This window comes from Schistocerca cancellata, chromosome 3 (genome assembly GCF_023864275.1).
Source record: "Schistocerca cancellata isolate TAMUIC-IGC-003103 chromosome 3, iqSchCanc2.1, whole genome shotgun sequence".
NCBI classification, from domain to species: Eukaryota; Metazoa; Arthropoda; class Insecta; order Orthoptera; family Acrididae; genus Schistocerca; species Schistocerca cancellata.
This window is the reverse complement of record NC_064628.1, coordinates 501,318,598-501,339,981: the sequence shown is the minus strand read 5'-3', so window position 1 is coordinate 501,339,981 and position 21,384 is coordinate 501,318,598. Positions and strand designations below refer to the sequence as shown.

The window sequence follows — 21,384 nt, the reverse complement described above, 5'->3', positions numbered from 1 at the left end:
GCTGACATTCGCCCAGTTATTGGGGATCGTCTTTGCTAATCCTGCTGGTAGAATTCATGTTCACTTCTTCATATCACTTTAGATATTCTCCAACCAAATGGATAAAGATCTTCCTCTTCGTCTGCTCTTTTCTTACGACATGGTCTTCAGACCTTCGTGTTATTCGACCGTACCGCCTCAGCGGGGATTCTCAGAGTTATTAAGTCATTTCTTATGAATTCACTGCGAACTGTATCCTCTAATCTAATCCCTCCCACCCATCAAAACATGCGCGTTTCTGTTGTACGGAGTTTCTGTTCGTGAGCCTCCTTTTATGCCCTGTTTTCAGTGCCATACACTAGCAATGTAGTACAGTAGTTTTATAAACTTTGCCTTTGGTTTATATGGGAATTTTTGCATCGCACAGAATCCTGGAAAGTATAAGTCGCTTATTCCAACCAGATCTTTTTCTCTGCGTTTTGTCTGCTTCAACTGTTCCGTTCTATGGCATTACTGATCCTAGATACCTAAAAGTTTCAACTGTTGAAAGTGTGACGTTATCAGTCTTTGAATGTGTGCGTTCTGTGGCATTTAGGATGAAACTGCACATCATGAACTTGGTCTTTGTTCTACTGTTGGGCAAGCCTTTTGTTTCAAGTGCCTTCCTCCACTTCTCAAGAAAGGAAGGAAGGAAGAGCAGCGCTTAACGTTCCGTCGACAACCAAGTAAAAAGAAACGATAAACAGGTTCGGATTAGGGAAAGACTGGGAAGAAAATCGACCGTACCCTTTCAAAGGAAACATCCCAGCATTTGCCTTAAGCAATGTAGAGAATTCACAAAACACATAAATCTGGATGGCCAGACTGAAATTTGAACCGTTCGCCTTTCGAATGCGAGTCCAGTGTTGTAATCACTGCGCTACCTCAGCTTTCTTTATGTCCTTTATTAACGCCACTGGTTTAAGTTAAGAGCCATGACCACAGTATCTCACAAAAAATAAAGCACGAAACAACTACAAATGCACAGAGTACTCTAAGCATTACTCGTAGTTTCACGGTTTTTCTGATATACCGGGTGCTCAAAAAGTCAGTATAAATTTGAAAACTGAATAAATCACGGAATAATGTAGATAGAGAGGTACAAATTGACACACATGCTTGGAATGACATGGGGTTTTATTAGAACCAAAAAAATACAAAAGTACAAAAAATGTCAGACAGATGGCGCTTCATCTGATCAGAATAGCAATAATTAGCATAACAAAGTAAGACAAAGCAAAGATGATGTTCTTTACAGGAAATGCTCAATATGTCCACCATCATTCCTCAACAATAGCTGTAGTCGAGGAATAATGTTGTGAACAGCACTGTAAAGCATGTCCGGAGTTATGGTGAGGCATTGGCGTCGGATGTTGTCTTTCAGCATCCGTAGAGATGTCGGTCGATCACGATACACTTGCGACTTAAGGTAACCCCAAAGCCAATAATCGCACGGACCGAGGTCTGGGGACCTGAGAGGCCAAGCATGACGAAAGTGGCGGCTGAGCACACGATCATCACCAAACGACGCGCGCAAGAGATCTTTCACGCGTCTAGCAATATATATATATATATATATATATATTTTTGGGTCTAATAAAACCCCATGTCATTGCAAGCATGCGTGTCAATTTTTACCTCTCTATCTATATTATTCGGTGGTTTATTAAGTTTTCAAATTTATACTGACTTTTTGATCATCCGGTATATAGATACCGAAAGAAACATCGAGTTTCCTAGTTTGCCAGTTACGATTTGTTTACAGGGCTACTATACGTCTTGTCAGTGCATTGTACTCGTAATACCAACTGGCAGGCACAACGCAAACTCCATCTCCAGACACGTCGTCACTAGTCATCAGGGCTGAACCCGAAGCAGGACTCATCACTGAAGACAATTCTACTCCAGTCAAATTCCAGGCCGACGACGTGTCTGGAGACGCCCGGGATACCGGTGGGCACTGACTGACTCTCGCCTGCCATACGACCCGACACAAGGGATGATGGCTTCGGGAGGCATTCCTTTTCATAGCTGGATTACTTCAGCATAGCTGTACGTCAACGATATTCTACACCCCGGTTTGTTGCCCTTCATAGTATGCCATCTTGGGTTTACAAAAAAATGGCTTTGAGCACTATGGGACTTAACATATGAGGTCGTCAGTCCCCTAGAACTTAGAACTACTTAGACCTAACTAACCTACGGACATCACACACATCCACGCCCGAGGCAGGATTCGAACCTGCGACCGTAGCAGCAGCGTGGTTCCGGACCGAAGCGCCTAGAACCGCTAGGCCACAGCGGCCGGCTTGGGTTTACATTTCAGCAAGATAATGCCCATGCGCACATGGAAAGAATTTCTACTACTTGTCTTCGTGCATTCCAAATCCTACCTTGGCCAGCAAGGTCGCCGTATCTCTCAACAACTGAGAACATTTAGAGCATTATAGGCAGGGCCCTCCAACCATCTCGGGATTTTGACGCTCTAACGCACCAATTGAACAGAATTTGGCACCGATATCTCTCAGGAGAACATCCGAGAAGTCTGTCAATCAATGCCAATGTCAATCAATGCGTTGCTGACTTGTTCAATTTGTGAAGCTCTTTTTTCTGAATAAATCGTCCGGTTTTTTTGAAATTGAAACCATTTGTTTGTCTGCACGTGTACCGGGTGGTTATAGTTAAACTGATGGTGTTTTGAGTGCTGCATTGCGGACTGTATACACCGCACGATGCTGAAACATGGTAAGTTCATTAATCGGTGCACCCGCAGAGTACGTCGAAAAAAGAATAGCTCCACTTTCTGCCACCACGAAAGCAGTCAGAATTTGAAATGTTTCCTATTTTGACGCCAGTATGATGTTTGCCGCTTGACAGCGTGTGTTGATTTCTTTTGTGAAGTGACTGTTGGTGTAAAAGGGTTAAGAAGGTGGAAGTTTCCGTACAAAACACAGTGCCTATTGAGAAAGTCCGTGCGCTGCTGGTAAAGTTGTTTCATCAGAACGGTAGCAATAACAGCATTTCACTGCAGGAATACTGCCGACAGAAAAATCTGAGAAGAGGTTCCATATAAAAAATGGGCTCAAGAATATGATCAAGAAATATGAAGAAACAGGTTAGTTAGGTGGTGTAGCAGAGGGACGGCGGTGACCGATTCCCATGGCAGTTGTTGAAGTTGCTGTTACTGTAGCCGACAGCACATGCATGAAATTCTGCAGCCAGTGCTCGAGCTATGTCACGGAGTTGGCTCTCCACTGGTCAGCAGTTCAACAGAATTCGCAACGCATTTTCCACTGGTATCGCTACAGAATGTGCACCAAATGAAGTCCCAAAATAGGCTACAATGGCTTGATTTCGTCCTTCGGTTTTTGGCACGAATGAAATGGAGGACATGTGCTTGGGAATAGTTTTAGGACGGACGAGACATATTTTAATGTGCACGATGGAGTGAATGCGCAAAACTGTCGCATATGGCGTTCTGCTCTGCCACGTGTTGTGTAGGAACCTACGTGACTGTGGTTTCACAAGCTACTTCATTCACGCTTGTTTTTCTTCGAGAAGATGACAGCTCGGCCTGTTAGATGTACAGTGACACTTGCACAATATAAAGAGCCATTTTAATGCAAGATATGGCGAAAACTTATGTCGCTTGCCAGGTGAAAATTTGCTTAGAAAAATCTTTTGTAACGACCGCATAATCTCTAGACAGTTTCAAGCTGTGTGGCCTTTTAGATACTCTGACCTAAATCCATATGACCTCTGGTTGTGGGGGTATCTGAAAATGGTGTCTATTAGGAATGTATCCTACTCCTCCTGATCTGAAGGATAGTATACGACAACTTTTCGCTCTAATTACACCGAATATGCTGCGAGCAACTATCGATTATACTGCGTTACAGATGCAGCATGTTGTCGAGTCGGGAGATCACACTGAACACGCGTTGTAACTTGTGATCATATCCCTACAAACGGGCCAGAACCACAGTTATCGCGTGTTTGATCGTTCCTCCCCTCTTCCTGGGCCCACACAACTTCCTGACTGCTTACAGCGCCATATCTTCACCTGGTGGTATAAAGTGGAACTATACAAATTTGTCATATGATGACGTGATGGAGAACGTGGCTGTTGTTTGAAGACAAATGTTGATGGTGTTAGGACTATTATTAGGACTATTATTTTTTCAGCACACTCCGCGAGCGCACCTATTAACGAACATACCTACGACGTTTCAACATCCTGCGATGTATACAGCCTACGCTGCGGCTCTCGGAACGCCGTCAATTTAATTATAACCACCTGGTGAGTCACGCCTATGCTTTTCTGCCCCATTTGGAAAATTCCTTCGTGTTGCATCGTTTTTTAGTCGTAGCTAGTAAACATTAATAAAATCGTTCCAATGATCATAGACTCCCCATTCGCTGTTGTGTTACCTCGCATTCCTGTCTCGGGCATGGAGGTGTGTGATGCCCTTAGGATAATTAGGTTTAAGTAGTTCTAAGTTCTAGGGGACTAATGATCTCAGATGTTAAGTCCCAAAGTGCTCAGAGCCATTTCAACCATTTTTTGTAAACGTCTCCACTGGTCACAGATTCGATTCTGTTAAGTTCACACAACTTGATACTTCGAACACTTTTAAGTAATCTGAATGACAGCCCGCCCGGTTAGCCGAGCGCTCTAACGCACGGCTTTCCGGAGCAGGAAGGAGCGCGTGGTCCCCGGCACGAATCCACCCGGCCAGTCTGTGGATGGTTTTTAGGCGGTTTCCCATCTGCCACGACGAATGCGGGCTGGTTCCCCTTACTCTGCTTCAGCTACACTATGTCGGTGATTGCTGCGCAAACAAGTACGCGTACACCATCATTACTCTACCACGCAAACATAGGGGTTACACTCGGCTGGTGTGAAACGTCCCCTGGGGGGTGGGGGTGGGGGGAGGGGAGGGAGGCTTCACCGCGGTCCGCACCGCACAATAACCCTGGGTTCGGTGTGGGGCGGCGGAGTGGTGAAGTGGACTGCGGTAGTTGTCGTGGGGTTGTGGACCACTGTGGCTGCGGCAGGGACGGAGCCTCTCCGTCTTTTCTAGGACCCCGGTTAACATACAACATACATGCAATCTGAATGACATGTTTGAAACATTAAATGCAATAATTATGTTGCCAGAGCGGAAAAATTTATGTACAAACAATAGTTTACTCAGAGAGAGAGAGAGAGAAAGGTGGGGGGGGGGGGGGGGGAAGTTCGCGGGATTTCCTCTAGTTCCTGCTACACATATGATTATGGACCCGTATCTCTACATGTAGCGGCGTTTAAATGAACTGGTTAGCACTTGAGCTCTTGATCTCGTCAAATAAATAAACAGTAATGCGAAACTAATTAATTCCGAACCCGTTACCAGCGTGATTGCCTATATAAATTATATAAAAACTTGCTGCGGCTGCGGAATGTCAAGGTCGACCGCTCAGCGAAGTCGAATTATTACTCCTTTCGGAACGAGTAAGCTGTCGCACTTTCTGTTGACACAAATATTAATGGTAGCAGAATCTGATATCGTGAAAGGGAAAAAAAGAACACTGCTATTTTTAATGGGTGCTAGCTTACTTTTACCGGTTCTAGACAAAGATGACCTTCCTGTTCCTGGAAAGGTTAAATACTATCAACGCTAAAGTTTCCTCAGAATCTTAAGGAGGCATTTCTACCACTAATGAAATGCATTCATCTTACTTTTCTTTCCAAGTAACGAGATCAAATACGTATCCCATAATGTTTTTGTTGCTGTGCACGACATCGCAGGTTCGAATCCTGCCTGGGGTATGGGTGTGTGTGATGTCCTTAGGTTAGTTAGGTTTAAGTAGTTTTAAGTTCTAGGGGACTGATGACCTCAGAAGTTAAGTCCCATAGTGCTCAGAGGCATTTGAACCATTTTTTTGAAAAAAGAAATAGGTTTTGCCTTTCTTCATTATTTTCCTTTTCAGGTTGATAAATATTATTTATTTTACTCGACTTCTGTACACAAAAAACCAGAAGCCAATTCAGGTGATATTGTACAACAAAATTTGTCAGCTTTCCACAGCATAAACCTGTAGAATTACACTCTGGAATATGCGTATTCCTATAACTCGGATAGCGAACATTTGTTAGCGATTAGCTGCAGCGAGCCACGGCTGCTACTTATCCGGTGGTCCCTTAAATCTTCACGCCTCTTGGGACAGTCGTTATTCCGGGCATCATAGCGGTCGAAGTGCGGTGGCAGCGAGGTGTGGGGTCGGGTATGGGGGTGTGGGGGGACGGGGGGGGGGGGCGAGGAAGAGGAGAAATTTTCTGAGGTAGCATGGAGACTCCACCACACACTTAAGCTGATGCCTGTAGAAGGTTCATGTCCAGTTACAGAGTGAATCCTTCCGGTGAACTGCAAGTAAGGGAACTCGACATCATCGTCGTCGCCTCAGATAACAAGTGTTCCATTTTTATGTAATACATTGACCGACAAAAAGATTAAGCACCCAGAACACATGGTCGGATATCATTGTAACTTCCTACACGTACACACTATCGGTGGATACGTGAATGATTAGAACTGCCATTCTCTGTGATTGGTACGACGCACATGAGAGAGTCCATTAGTGTTGTTCATGTTCTGTTTTGTTACCAGACTTGATAGAGTACATAAGGGGTGTTAACACCGTCAGGTGTTCAGTCACCACATTGTTACGTGACCACTGTGAAGGACACGGGCATAGCGCCTTCGAGACAGCATTACGACTACCTGGCAGTGTTAAAAAGGGGCACTACGTCGGGGCTCAATTTGGCCGGCTGGTAGAGTCGGGCTGAAACCAAATTTATGGAGCATTCGGAAGTAGCACTGGCCCGATGATGGACTCCATCGAAACATGAGGGAAAACATACTCGTCGTCAAGTCTCCGCTCGACCACGTCTGACCACCACGGAGGATCTTAGTACTGCGCACCAAGTACATCGTAACTACACTGAAAAGCCAAAGAAACTGGTACACCTGCCTAATATCGTCTAGGACCCCTGCAAGCACGCAGACGTGCCGCAGCACGACGTGGCATGGATTCGAATAATGTCTGAAGTAGTGCTGGAGGGCATTGACACCATGAATCCTGGAGGGCTGACGATAAATCCGTAAGAATACGAGCCGGTGGAGATCTCTTCTGAACATCACGTCGCAAGGCATCCCTGATATGCTCAATAATGTTCACATCTGGAGAATCTGTTGGCAAGAGGAAGTCTTTAAACTCAGAAGAGTGTTCCTGGAGCCACTCTGTAGCAATTCGGGAATTGTGGGGTGTCGCGTTATCCTGCTGGAATTGCCCAAGTCCGTCGGAATGCACAATGGACATGAATAGATGCAGGTGATGAGGCAGGATACTTACGTACGTGACTGAGTAGTATCTACACTTATAAGGGGTACCATATCACTCCAACTGCACACGCCCCACACCATTACTGAGCCTCCACCAGATTAAACAGTCCCCTGTTGACATGCAGGGTCCATGGATTCATAAAGTTGTCTCCATACCTGTACATTTTCATCCGCTCAATATGATTCGAGACTCGTCCGACCATGTAACATGTTTCCAGTCATCAACCGTCCAATGCCGGTTTTGACAGGCCCAGGCGAAGTATAAAGCTTTGTGTATTGCAGTCATCAAGGATACACGAGTGGGCCTTTGGCTCCGAAAGCGCATATCGATGATGTTTCGTTGAATGGTTCACACGCTGGTACTTGTTGATGACACAGCATTGAAATCTGCAGCAATTTGCTGAAGGGTTGCACTTCTGTACCGTAAACGATTCTCTTCAGTCGTCGTTGGTCCCGTTCGTACAGGATCTTTTCCCGGCCGCAGCGATGTCGGAGATTTAATATTTTACTAGATTCCCGATATTCACGGTACACGCGTGAAATGGTCGTACGGAAAAATCTGCACTTCATCGCTGCCTCGGAGATGCTGTGTGCCATCGCTCGTGCGCCGACTGTAACACCACGTTCAAATTCACTTAAATCTTGATAATCGGTCACTGTTGCAGCAGTAACCGATCTAACAACTGCGCTAGACACTTTTTGTCTTATATATGGGTTGCCAACCGCAGCACCGTATTCCGCCTGTTTACATATCTCTGTTCCCCCCATGAACCATGGACCTTGCCGTTGGTGGGGAGGCTTGCGTGCCTCAGCGATACAGACAGCCGTACCGTAGGTGCAACCACAACGGAGGGGTATCTGTTGAGAGGCCAGACAAACGTGTGGTTCCTGAAGAGGGGCAGCAGCCTTTTCAGTAGTTGCAGGGGCAACAGTCTGGATGATTGACTGATCTGGCCTTGTAACACTAACCAAAACGGCTTTGCTGTGCTGGTACTGCGAACGGCTGAAAGCAAAGGGAAACTACGGCCGTAATTTTTCCCGAGGGCATGCAGCTTTACTGTATGGTTAAATGATGATGGCGTCCTCTTGGGTAAAACATTCCGGAGGTAAAATAGTCCCCCATTCCGATCTCCAGGCGGGGACTACTCAAGAGGATGTCGTTATCAGGAGAAAGAAAACTGGCGTTCTACGGATCGGAGCGTGGAATGTCAGATCCCTTAATCGGGCAGGTAGGTTAGAAAATTTAAAAAGGGAAATGGATAGGTTAAAGTTAGATATAGTGGGAATTAGTGAAGTTCGGTGGCAGGAGGAACAAGACTTCTGGTCAGGTGACTACAGGGTTATAAACACAAAATCAAATAGGGGAAATGCAGGAGTAGGTTTAATAATGAATAGGAAAATAGGAATGCGGGTAAGCTACTACAAACAGCATAGTGAACGCATTATTGTGGCCAAGATAGATACGAAGCCCACGCCTACCACAGTAGTACAAGTTTATATGCCTACTAGCTCTGCAGATGACGAAGAAATTAAAGAAATGTATGATGAAATAAAAGAAATTATTTAGATAGTGAAGGCAGATGAAAATTTAATAGTCATGGGTGACTGGAATTAGTCAGTAGGAAAAAGGGAGAGAAGGAAATGTAGTAGGTGAATATGGATTGGGGATAAGAAACGGAAGAGGAAGCCGCCTGGTAGAATTTTGCACAGAGCATAACTTAATCATAGCTAACACTTGGTTCAAGAATCATAAAAGAAGATTGTATACATGGAGGAAGCCTGGAGATACTGACAGGTTTCAGATAGATTATATAATGGTAAGACAGAGATTTAGGAACCAGGTTTTAAATTGTAAGCATTTCCAAGGGCAGATGTGGACTCTGGCCACAATCTATTGGTTATGAACTGTAGATTAAAACTGAAGAAACTGCAAAAAAGTGTTAATTTAAGGAGATGGGATCTGGATAAACTGACTAAACCAGAGGTTGTACAGAGTTTCAGGGAGAGCATAAGAGAACAATTGACAAGAATGGGGGAAAGAAATACAGTAGAAGAAGAATGGGCACCTTTGAGGGATGAAGTAGTGAAGACAGCAGAGGATCAAGCAGGTAAAAAGACGAGGGCTAGTAGAAATCCTTGGGTAACAGAAGAAATATTGAATTTAATTGATGAAAGGAGAAAACATAAAAATGCAGTAAATTAAGCAGGCAAAAAGGAATACAAACGTCTCAAAAATGAGATCGACAGGAAGTTCAAAATGGCTAAGCAGGGATGGCTAGAGGACAAATGTAAGGATGTAGAGGCTTATCTCACTAGGGGTAAGATAGATACTACCTGCAGAAAATTAAAGAGACCTTTGGAGAAAAGAGAACCACTTGTATGAATATCAAGAGCTCAGATGGAAACCCAGTTCTAAGCAAAGAAGGGAAAGCAGAAAGGTGGAAGGAGTATATAGAGGGTCTATACAAGGGCGCTGTACTTGAGGACAATATTATGGAAATGGAAGAGGATGTAGATGAAGATGAAATGGGAGATATGATACTGCGTGAAGAGTTTGACAGAGCACTGAAAGATCGGAGTCGAAACAAAGCTCCGGGAGTAGACAGCATTCCATTAGATCTACTGACAGCCTTGGGAGAGCCAGTCCTGACAAAACTCTACCATCTTTTGAGCAAGATGTATGAGACAGGCGAAATACCCTCAGACTTCAAAAAGAATATAATAATTCCAATCCCAAAGAATGCAGGTGTTGACAGATGCGAAAATTACCGAACTATCAGTTTAATAAGTCACAGCTGCAAAATACTAACGCGAATTCTTTACAGACGAATGGAAAAACTGGTAGAAGCCGACCTCGGGGAAGATCAGCTTGGATTCTGTAGAAATATTGGAACACGTGAGGCAATACTGACCCTACGACTTACCTTAGAAGAAAGATTACGGAAAGGCAAATGTACGTTTCTAGCATTTGTAGACTTAGAGAAACCTTTTGACAATGTTGACTGGAATACTCTCTTTCAAATTCTGAAGGTGGCAGGGGTAAAACACTGGGAGCGAAAGGCTATTTACAATTTGTACAGAAAGCAGGTGGCAGTTATAAGAGTCGAGGGGCATGAAAGGGAAGCAGTGGTTGGGAAGGGAGTGAGACAGAGTTGTAACCTCTCCCCGATGTTATTCAATCTCTATATTGAGCAAGCAGTGAAGGAAACAAAAATTCGGAGTAGGTATTAAGATCCATGGATAAGAAATAAAAACTTTGAGGTTTGCCGATGACATTGTAATTCTGTCGGAGACAGAAAAAGACCTAGAAGAGCAGTTGAACGGAATGGATAGTGTCTTGAAAGAAGGATATAAGATGAACATCAACAAAAGCAAAACGAGGATAATGGAATGTTGTCGAATTAAGTCTGGTGATGCTGAGGGAATTAGATTACGAAATGAGACACTTAAAGTAGTAAAGGAGTTTTGCTATTTGGAGAGCAAAATAACTGATGATGGTCGAACTAGAGAGGATATAAAATGTAGACTGGCAATGGCGGGGAAAGCGTTTCTAAAGTAGAGAAATTTGTTAACATCGAGTATAGATTTAAGTGTCAGGAAGTCGTTTCTGAAAGTATTTGTATGGAGTGTAGCCATGTATGGAAGTGAAACAGGGACGATAAATAGTTTGGACAAGAAGAGAATAGAAGCTTTCGAAATGTGGTGCTACAGAAGAATGCTGAAGATTAGATGGGTAGATCACATAACTACTGAGGAAGTATTGAATAGGATTGGGGAGAAGAGAAGTTTGTGGCACAACTTGACTAGAAGAAGGGATCGGTTGGTAGGGCATGTTCTGAGGCATCAAGAGATCACCAGTATTGGAGAGCAGCGTGGAGGGTAAAAATTGTTGAGGGAGACGAAGAGATGAATACACTAAGCAGATTCAGAAGGATGTAGGTTGCCGTAGGTACTGGGAGATGAAGAAGCTTGCATAGGATAGAGTAGCATGGAGAGCTGCATCAAACCAGTCTCAGGTCTGAAGACCACAACAACAACAACAAACATCTCTCTGTCTTTGGAGCTTTAGTGTATTTCACATCTGCGCCTGCCTTCCGAGAACAAGCAATGGACCCCATGGAACTTTCTGTATCATTCCCATACCACTGGTCTGAACCTAGCAGCAGCTGGACTATGGAATTATTGTTCCATGCGTAGACTGAAGTTAACACCGCAAAACAAACGAACGCGACTGGAATGGTGCCGCGACCAGAAATCGTTGTTGCAATAGTATTACCAGCAGCAGGTGACAAAGACTAGCTAAAGTATCTGTATACAGTAAAAACCTTTGACTGTTTATCTGAGGCGACAACTAATGTGTTACTCGGTCACGCGCTTCATAGTCGTTTGTAGTGTGTGGGCGTTACTATATGTTTCCAAACGCTGCCGATGAACCCGTGAGATTCTTGCTCTGGTTCTTCCGAGGCAAAATCGCGCTGCTCGCATTTCAGGACAGTCTGCATTTACTCTTTACCTCTACCGTATGCTCTTGCTCTCAGCGTACACCCATTGCCTACACGTGTGAAACTTATTCCACAGGCATCTTTAGGGATAAGAGCCGCGCAAGCTGCCCAGAGGTTTCGCAACCTGCCCAGAGGTTCACCATGGTCCAAAAAGTTATTTTTCAGATTCTAGTGAACCTCCAAAAGTCGATGGTCCTACGCTTCATACGACTGCACATCAAACCCTCGATTCAGCCAAACTGCTCTGCCGCTACCAACCACTTACAGTGAGGTTACACGTGACTTGACTTGCCAGCTCACACTGTGTTCGTCCCGTGTCTTGCCTAACCAGTTTGCTTACATTACGTATCATATCACAACTAAGCGACCACTCTCCTCCTAAGTACGTGTAAACACGTCGGCTTTAACCGGGCAAAGTCTCGCCAAATAAACTAATCAGGACGTGACGAAGTGGCCCAGACGGCGTTGTGAGGCAAGTCCCGTGGCCTGCGATGACACATACTGCTGTCGAACGACCCCTTTGATATGGATAGGGCTCAGTATTTCTCAACACCTCAATAGATAAGCTCGTACTATTATTCTCTTTTGAAAGAGGAAGTAATCAGGTAAATCATTTCACAGACTTTGAACACCATTCCGTGACACTCCAATGATACAAATAAGCAGCAGTTCTCTCTTTAGCCAAGGCTGACCACATAGGCAACTCCAGTGGCCGTCGACCTGGGAGTAAGAATTTTCATCACCAAAACTTCGTAGACAGGAGGTGGAAAGATGGCAGCGTATACGCCGTATCACCAGTCCTTGCACTGAATTTCTACTTAAATTCAACTATGTTCAGTGTCTTATAGAGTAGGAGCACGTGGCGCAGTTGTCTGTAGAAACAGCAAGTTTTGCGTTACTTCACGTTATAAGTCAATAGCAGTAAGCTAAGGCAGGCAACTAATTTTCATCCTCTCCCGGATCTTTATTTCCACATGTTCATCAAAAACAACACAAACGCAACAGTGCTATGCTCTTCACAAGCGTTGATCACAGCTCTTCTCACAACTCACATATCATCGGTATTTAGGAAATAGACAACAGCATATCACTTTCATCAGAATCTCACCTAAAGACCCAAGTGCTGTTTCCGTCTTAGAAACTATAAAAGCTAGCGGGTGCAACAAATTAGTCAATCAAACACAAACTGTACAGATGATAAAAACTATGGGGTTTAAAGTACCATCCACATTGAGGCTACTCGAGACGAAGCACTAGTTACGGAGACGAAGAAAATGCAGAGAGGGTGATAAAAAGCAAGTCGTCGTCTTTGTAAGATACCTAAATCAAGAGCTCTGTTATCTGTAAAGGTATGTCTGACATTGTTTCAATAGAACAGTTGAGCACCGACATTAAGCTAGATACACTTGACATGATAATCTGTACTGAGTCTTTCTCTGACAATCTGATAATGGGCCTTGTTCGAGAAATGTTAATAAAAAAGTTTAAAGAACTAGTAGACTGTTCTTATTAGTGTCCTAAAGCGGTGATATGCACGTGCTCCGTTATTAATCAATTCAATTCATCTTTTTCTTCAGTTATACCATACAATACTCATGTCCTTCTACCCATTAACGTAGCTGTAATGACTGACACATTAACACGTATTGTTAATGACTCGAAATTCATTTAGAGCTGCAACGGTGCTACTGTGGCATGTATTGTACTAAAGATAAAAATGTGTTATTAAAGCCAGCCATTCTAGAAGAGTACGCAAATATTATGATAGCGAATTTCGATAAATCTATAACGTTTGTCTTGGGGAGTTAAGACTCACATATCCCAACATACTATCGCTAAAAAATAAGGGCGGGCTTATCTATACTGGCGACCATTACAATTACAGCACTACGAGGGTGGCATGCCACAGACGGCAAATTGCAATGAGTAGTACTAAAGCCTAGCACACGCGTGGTGTAGGGGTAGCGCCTTAGATTAAGAATCAAAACGTCCTCGAAAACCGCCACCGCATAAATTTTTTTAATAATCAGCATTGGCGGCCGAAGACTTCCGGCATAAAAAGACACCCTCATTCTGCCAACGGCCTTGTCAAAGAGGGTGCAGGAGCGGACAGAGGTTCAGGGCACCCTCTTGTCCTTCGCGTGGAAAACTGCGCCTAGAGGAGGAAGCATCAGCAATGATCAATGGCATGAGGGTGCAGAAGGCAGTGGAAATCACTCCATTAAAGATACATAACGTGTATCCACAGGACATGAGGCCTGTAATTGGAAAAGTGTCATGATGATCTCTCCATTGGCAAAAGATTCCGGAATAGTCTTCCACTGAGATCTCCGGGAGGGGACTGTCAATCGGGAGATGGCCATGAGAAAAAGACTGAGTAAGTAACGAAAGGATAACGTTCTACGAGTCGGGGCGTGGAATGTCAGAAGCTTGAACGTGGTAGGGAAGCTAGAAAATATGAAAACGGAAATGCAAAGCCACAATCTAGATATAGTAGGCGTCATGAAGCGAAATACAAAGAAGACAAGGATTTCTGGTTAGATGACTTTAGGTTAATATCACGGTATGACGGGAGTGGTATTCGATATGAATAGAAGGGTAGGGCAGAGACTGTGATACTGTGAACAGTGCAGCAATAGGGTTGCTCTTATGAGAATCGACAGCAAACCAACACCGACAACGATAGTTGATGTATACATGCCGACGTCGCAAGCTGAATATGAAGAGACAGAGAAAATATGTGAGGCTACTAAAAGTGTAATAAAGTACGTAAAGGGAGATGAAACTCTAATAGTCATGGGGGACTGAATATAGTTGTATGGAAGGAATAGAAGAAAATGTCACAGGAGGATAAGGGCTTGGGACAAGAAACGCGGGGGAGAAAGACTAAGTTCTGTAATAAATTTCAGATCGTAATAGCGAATTCTCTGTCCAAGAATCAAAAGAGAAGGAGGTATACTACGATGAAGCCGAGTGGTACGGGAAGATTTTAGTTAAATTACATCATGGTCAGATAGACGTTCCGAAATCAGATACTGGATTGTCAGGAGGACCAAGGAGCAGATATAGACTCAGATCACAACGTAGTAAGTGATGTGGAGTAGACTGAAGCTTAAGAAACGGCCGAGGTGACCAAACGGTTCTAGACGCTACAGTCTGGAACCGCGCGACCGCTACGGTCGCATGTTCGAATGCTGCCTCCGGCATGGGTGTGTGTGATGTCCTTAGGTTAGTTAGGTTTAAGTAGTTCTAAGTTCTAGGGGACTGATGACATCAGAAGTTAAGTCCCATAGTGCTTAGAGCCATTTGAACCATTTTGAAGCTTAAGAGATTAGTCAGGAAAAATCAATACACAAAGAAGTGGGATTCGCAATCACTAAGGAATGACGAGATACGCTTGAAGTACTCTAAGTCTATAAATACAACAATAAGGAATAGATCAGTAGGCGGTAAAGTTGAAGAGGAATGGCCATCTCTAAAAAGAGCAATTACAGAAGTTGGAAAGAAAAACATAGGTACAGAGAAGGTAACTGCGAAGAAACCAAGGGTAACAGAAGAAATAATTCAGTTGATCGATGAAAGGAGGAAGTACAAAAATGTTCAGGGAAATTCAGGAATACATAAATACAAGTCGCTGAGAAATGAAATAAGTAGGAAGTACAGGGAAGGTAAGGTGAACCGGCTGCATGAAAAATGTGAAGAAATCGAAAAAGAAATGATTGCCTGAAGGACTGCCTCAGCATATAGGAAAAGTCAAGGCAACCTCCGGTGAAATTGAAAGCAAAGGTGGTAACATTAAGAGTGCAACGGGAATTCCACTGTTAAATGCAGAGGAGAGAGCAGATAGGTGGAAGGAGTACACTGAAGGCCTGTATGAGGAGGAACATTTGTCTGATGTGATAGAAGAAGAAACAGAGTCGCTTTAGAAGAGATAGGGGATCTAGTTTTAGAATTAGAATTTACGACAACTTTGAAGGACTTAGGATCAAATAAGGCAGAAAGGACAGACAACATTCCATCAGAATTTGTGAAATCAGTGGGGCGAAGTGGCAACAAAACGACTATTCGCGTTGGTGTGTAGAATGTACCAGTCTGGCGAAATGCCTTCTGACTTTCGGAAACATATCGTCCACACAATTTCGAAGGCTGCAAGAGGTGACAAGTACGAGAATTATCGCACGATAAGCTTAACAGCTCATGCGTCCAAGTTCCTGACAAGAATAATATATAGAAGAACAGAAAAGAAAAATGAGGATGTATTAGATGGCGATCAGTTTGGCTTTAGGGAAGGTAAGGCACCGGAGAGGTAATTCTGACGTTGCAGCTGATAATGAAGGCAAGACAAAATAAAAATCAAGAGACGTTCATCGGATTTGTCGGTCTGTAAAAAGCGTTCTACAATTAAAATGGTGCAACACGTTCGGAATTCTGAGAAAAATAAGGGTAAGCTATAGGGAGAGACAGGTAATATACAATATGTAGAAAATCCAAGAGGGAAAACTGAGAATGGACGACATGGATGTGGTCTTTCGCCCCTACTGTTCAATCTGTACATTGAAGAAGCAATGATGGAAATAAAAGAAAGGTTCTGGAGTGGAATTAAAATTCAAGGTCAAAGGATATCAATGATACGATTCGCTGATGACATTGCTATCCTCAGTGAAAGTAAAGAAGAAGAACATGATCTGCTGAATGGAATGAACAGTCTAATGAGCACAGAATATGGATTGAGAGTAAATCGAAGAAAGACGAAAGTAAGGAGTAGTAGCAGAAATGAGAACAGCGAGAAATATAACATCAGGACTGATGATCACGAAGTAGATGAAGTTAAGGAATTCTACTACCTAGGCAGCAAAATAATCAATGACGGACTGAGCAAGGAGGACATCAAAAGTAGACTAGTACTAGCAAAAAGGGCATTCCTGGCTAAGAGACGTCTACTGGTATCAGACATAGGCCTTAATTTGAGGAAGAAATTTCTGAGAACGTACGTTTGGAACACAGCACTGTATGGTAGTGAAATATGGACTGTGGGAAAACCGGAACAGAAGAGAATCGAAGCACTTGAGATGTGACGCTACAGACGAATGTTGAAAATTAGGTGGACTGATAAGGTAAGGAATGAGGAGGTTCTGCACAAAATCGGAGAGGAAAGGAATATGTGGAAACACTGACAAGGAGAAGGGACAGGATGATAGGACCTCTGTCGAGACATCAGAGAATGACTTCCATAGTACTAGAGGGAGCTGTGGAGGGCAAAAACTGCAGAGGATGACAGAGATTGGAATACACACAGCAAATAATTGAGCACCTGGGTTGCAAGTCCACTATGAGATGAAGAGGTTGACACAGGAGAGGAATTCGTGGCAGAACGCATCAAACCAGTCAGAATACTGATGACTCACAAAAAAGCATATACAAATGATTAGCATTCCAGCACACAATTTAGGTAGGAGTAGCGCTATTTACATTCTGTTAAAAAGGAAAAATTACTAATGTTGTTTTTATGAATGTTTGGTGTCTGTTCTTTTGGACATGTCCGAAAGAATAGAAACACGTATTTATATGACTGATGCGTCCCGATTGGCAATGGATCCACCTTCTCCAGAGCGCATGCACAAGTACGTCGGACCTCCTGCGAGAATCTCAGAGCAGCAGGCATGAAAGAAATGGACAGGGGCTGCAGACAGGTGACGCTCGGTGGGAATGTTGATCAACCATCAGGCGTGCTGAGATAGTGTGATAACACTGTGTTCCGGATGGCGTAGTGGTTAACGTACCTGCCAAGCAAACCATTCGGGAGGACGACGGTTCAATCCCGCGTCCGGCCATCCTGATTTAGGTTTTCCGTGATTTCCCTAAATCACTCCAGGCAAATGCCGGGATGGTTCCTTTAAAAAAAAAGGGCACGGCCGACTTCCTTCCCGTCCTTCCCTAATCCGATGAGACCGATGACCACGCTGTCTGGTCTCCTTCCTCAAAAACCAACCAACCAACCAACGCCAAGCAAACATAAGATCCCGGGTTCGAATCCCAGTACGGTACACATTTTCACTCGTCGCCGCTGACTCCAGTAATGTCCCGATGCAGCTGACATCAATAAAGCCTCCCCTTTCCTTTAATTTCTCCCACCTCCCCTTTCAATTTACATTTAATGTTGTCTGTTTGTGAGAAGATCGTGCTATGCTTCGCGTAAGGAGGAGGAACGTGTACCACCACAGGATCACACTCACTGTCACGCAGGATCCCACTGGTCCCATGCGAGTAGTGCCCGAAAGAGCAGGCAGATTTTTCTATCGGCCGCCCAAGATCGTACAGACAGTACTTCGAGCCAGGGTATAAGCTTTGTCATCAGCAAGGCAGTATTCATACGAACAGTGCAACGACGTCGGGAGCACATTGACTGTCAGCGCGGCAATCATTGTTGCGGCTTCCCTTGACACGTGATCAGAGAGTGGCGCGTCGACAGTGGTACGCCCAGTCATAACAGTGGATACAGGAGCGGCACCACGTCGTTTTTCTCAGACCAGTCCCGGTTCCGCGCACAGTATGCCAGCCGTGGTGTTCCGATTTCATCAACATAGAAAGCATGCGAGTGCTGCCTTGGCCAGCACATTCACTAGGTCTCTCGCCCAGTGGAAACATTTGGTCGCGGCTTGTCGTGAGACTGGCACGCCACCCAGTACGATGGACAAACTCTGATACAGAAATGAATCGGCATGGAACGACGCACTCGTATCTGTCATCCAGGATAGGTTCGTCTCGATGGCCAACCGTGTTAGACCCTTTGCGGCCGTCTAATGTAGCACAATGTGTACTGAATTTTCAACCCCGTGTACCGTCAAATCACGAACTGATTCGCTTCAGCTCTCCACGCTCTTCTATCATGTCCAAGACTATTCATCGCGGAATAACGACTGTAACTCGTGAATCTGTTTATTGTATTCATCTCTTCGTCTCCCTCTACGACCTACGACTTTTACCCCCCCCCCCCCCCCCCGCCTTCCACGTTAAATTAGTGATACCTTGATGCTTCAGAATGTGTCCTATCAACCGATCTCTTCTTTTAGTCAATTTGTGTCACAAATTTCTTTTCTTCCCAATTCTATTCAGTACCTCCTCTTTAGTTACATGATCTATCTATCTAATTTTTAGCACTCTTCTGTAGCCCAACATTTCAGATCTTCTATTCTCTTCTTGTCTGAACTCTTTATCGTCGTCGTTTCACTTCCTTGTGGCCGAGCGGTTCTAGGCGCTTCAGTCCGAAACCGCGCTGTTGCTACGGTCACAGGTTCGAATCCTGCCTCGGGCATGGATGTGTGTGATGTCCTTAGGTTAGTTAAGTTTACATAGTTATAAGTCTAGGAGACTGATGACCTCAGATGTTAAGTCCCATAGTGCTTAGAGCCATTTGAACCATTTCACTTCCATAAATAGCTACTCTCCAGTAAATACCTTCACAAAATGACTTCACAGCATTTAAATTCTATAATCGTTTTATTCCTCTTCTTCAAAAACGCTTTTCTTGCCATTGACAGTCTATGTTTTATATCCTCCCTATTTCGGCCATCATCAATTATTTTACCGCCCAAAGAATAAAACTCATCTACTACTTTAACTTTCTCATTTCCTAATCTGATTCCCTTAACATTCCCTTAACATTCGACTACATTCCATTATCATTGTTTTGCTTTTGTTGGTGTTCATCTTATATTCTTCTTTCACGACACTGTCCATTCCATTCAACTACTCTTCCAAGTCCAATGCTGACTCTGACAGAACTACAATGTCATCGGCAAATCTCTAAGTTTTTATTTCTCTTCCCTGAACTTTAATTCCTACTCCAAATTTATCTTCGATTTCCTTTACTGCTTGTTCAACGTACATAAAAAACAGCATCGGAGATAGGCAACAACCCTGTTTCATTCCCTTTTCAACCACTGCTTCCCTTTCATGCCACTTATAACCGCCGTCTGGTTTTTCTGCAAGTTGTAAATACCCTTTCGCTCCCTGTATTCTACCCATGCTACCTTTAGAATTTAAAAGAGAGTATTCCAGATTCTTCCTCCAAGTCTACAAACGTAGGTTTGCCTTTCCTTGAATTATCTTCTAAGAGAAATCGTAGGGTCAGTATTGCCTTGCGTGTTCCGACCTTCTTCGGAATCCAAGCTGATATCCCCCGAAGTCGGCTTGTACCAGTGTTTCCGTTCTTCTGTAAAGAATTGGTGTTCGTATTTTGCAGCCGTGACTTATTACAATGGCAGGGTAATATTCACACCTGTCAGCAACTGTTTTCTTTGGAATAGAAGTTATCACATTCTTCTTGGAGTGTGAGGCTATTTCGCCTGTCGCATATATCCTGCACACCAGATGGAATAGTTTTGTCATGGCTGTCTCTCTCAAGGCTATCAGTAGTTCTACCGGAAAGTCGTCCGCTCCATGGGCCTTGTTTCGGCTTAGGTTTTTTAGTGCTCTGTCAGATTCTTCTCGCAGTATCACATTTCCCATCTCACCTTCATCTACGTCCTCTTCCCTTTTTATAATAATACCTTCAAGTTGATCTCCCTTTTGCAGCCCCTCTATAAACTCCTTCAATCTTTCAGCTTTCCCTTATTACTGGTCTTGTATCTGATCTGTTGATATTCGTACAACTGCTTCTCTTTCCTCCAAAGATCTCTTTAATTCTCTTATAGGTGGTGTCTATCTTGCACCCAGTGGTATATGCTTCTCTATTCCTATATTTGTCTTGCAGCCATACCTGCGTAGCCATTCTGCTCTTCCTGTCCATCTCATCTTTTAGACGTTTGTAATTCCTTTCACCTGCTTCATTTGCTGCATTTTTACATTTTCTCCTTCCACCAATTGAATTGCCTATCTCCTGTGATATCCAAGGCTCTGCTAGGCCCTGTCTGTTTACCTATTTGATGTTTCGCTGCCTACACTATTCCATCTCTCAACGCTACGCATTCATCTTCTACTGTATTCCTGTCCCCTGTAGTAGTCAATCGTTGCCTAATGCTCCCACTGCAAATCAGATCACTTGTCCTCAATTTCCATTTTTTTTCAATTTCTTCAGTTTTACTCTATAATTCATAACCAATAAATTGTGGTCACAGTCCAAATATGCTCCTGAAAATATTGTACAGTGTAAAATGTGGTTCCGCAATGTTTTGTCTTACCACTACGTAATGAATCTGTAACTTACAGGTTTTATAAGCTCTCTTCCATGTATACAACCATCTCTCATGATTTATAAACCAAATGATTAAATGATGCTCTGTGCAAAATTCTGCGAGGTAACCTTCCCCTCGCCCATCTCCCCCCCCCCCCCCCCCGTCTAAATTCACCTTCTATTTTTCTCGCTCTTCCTTTTGCTACTATCGAATTCCAGCACCCATCACATTTAAATTTTCGCCCCCCCCCCTAACTACCTGAATAATTTATTTTTGTCTCATCACAAATTTCATCACTCTCTTCCT

General features: G+C 43.7%; 1 protein-coding gene across 1 annotated transcript in view; it reads right to left on the bottom strand.

Annotated features, from left to right (window-relative positions):
* The window catches only part of LOC126175272 (tRNA dimethylallyltransferase-like), a 1,221,602-nt gene that overhangs the window by 446,286 nt on the left and 753,932 nt on the right, over window positions 1-21,384 (bottom strand). The gene's annotated exons all lie outside the window — the stretch shown is intronic.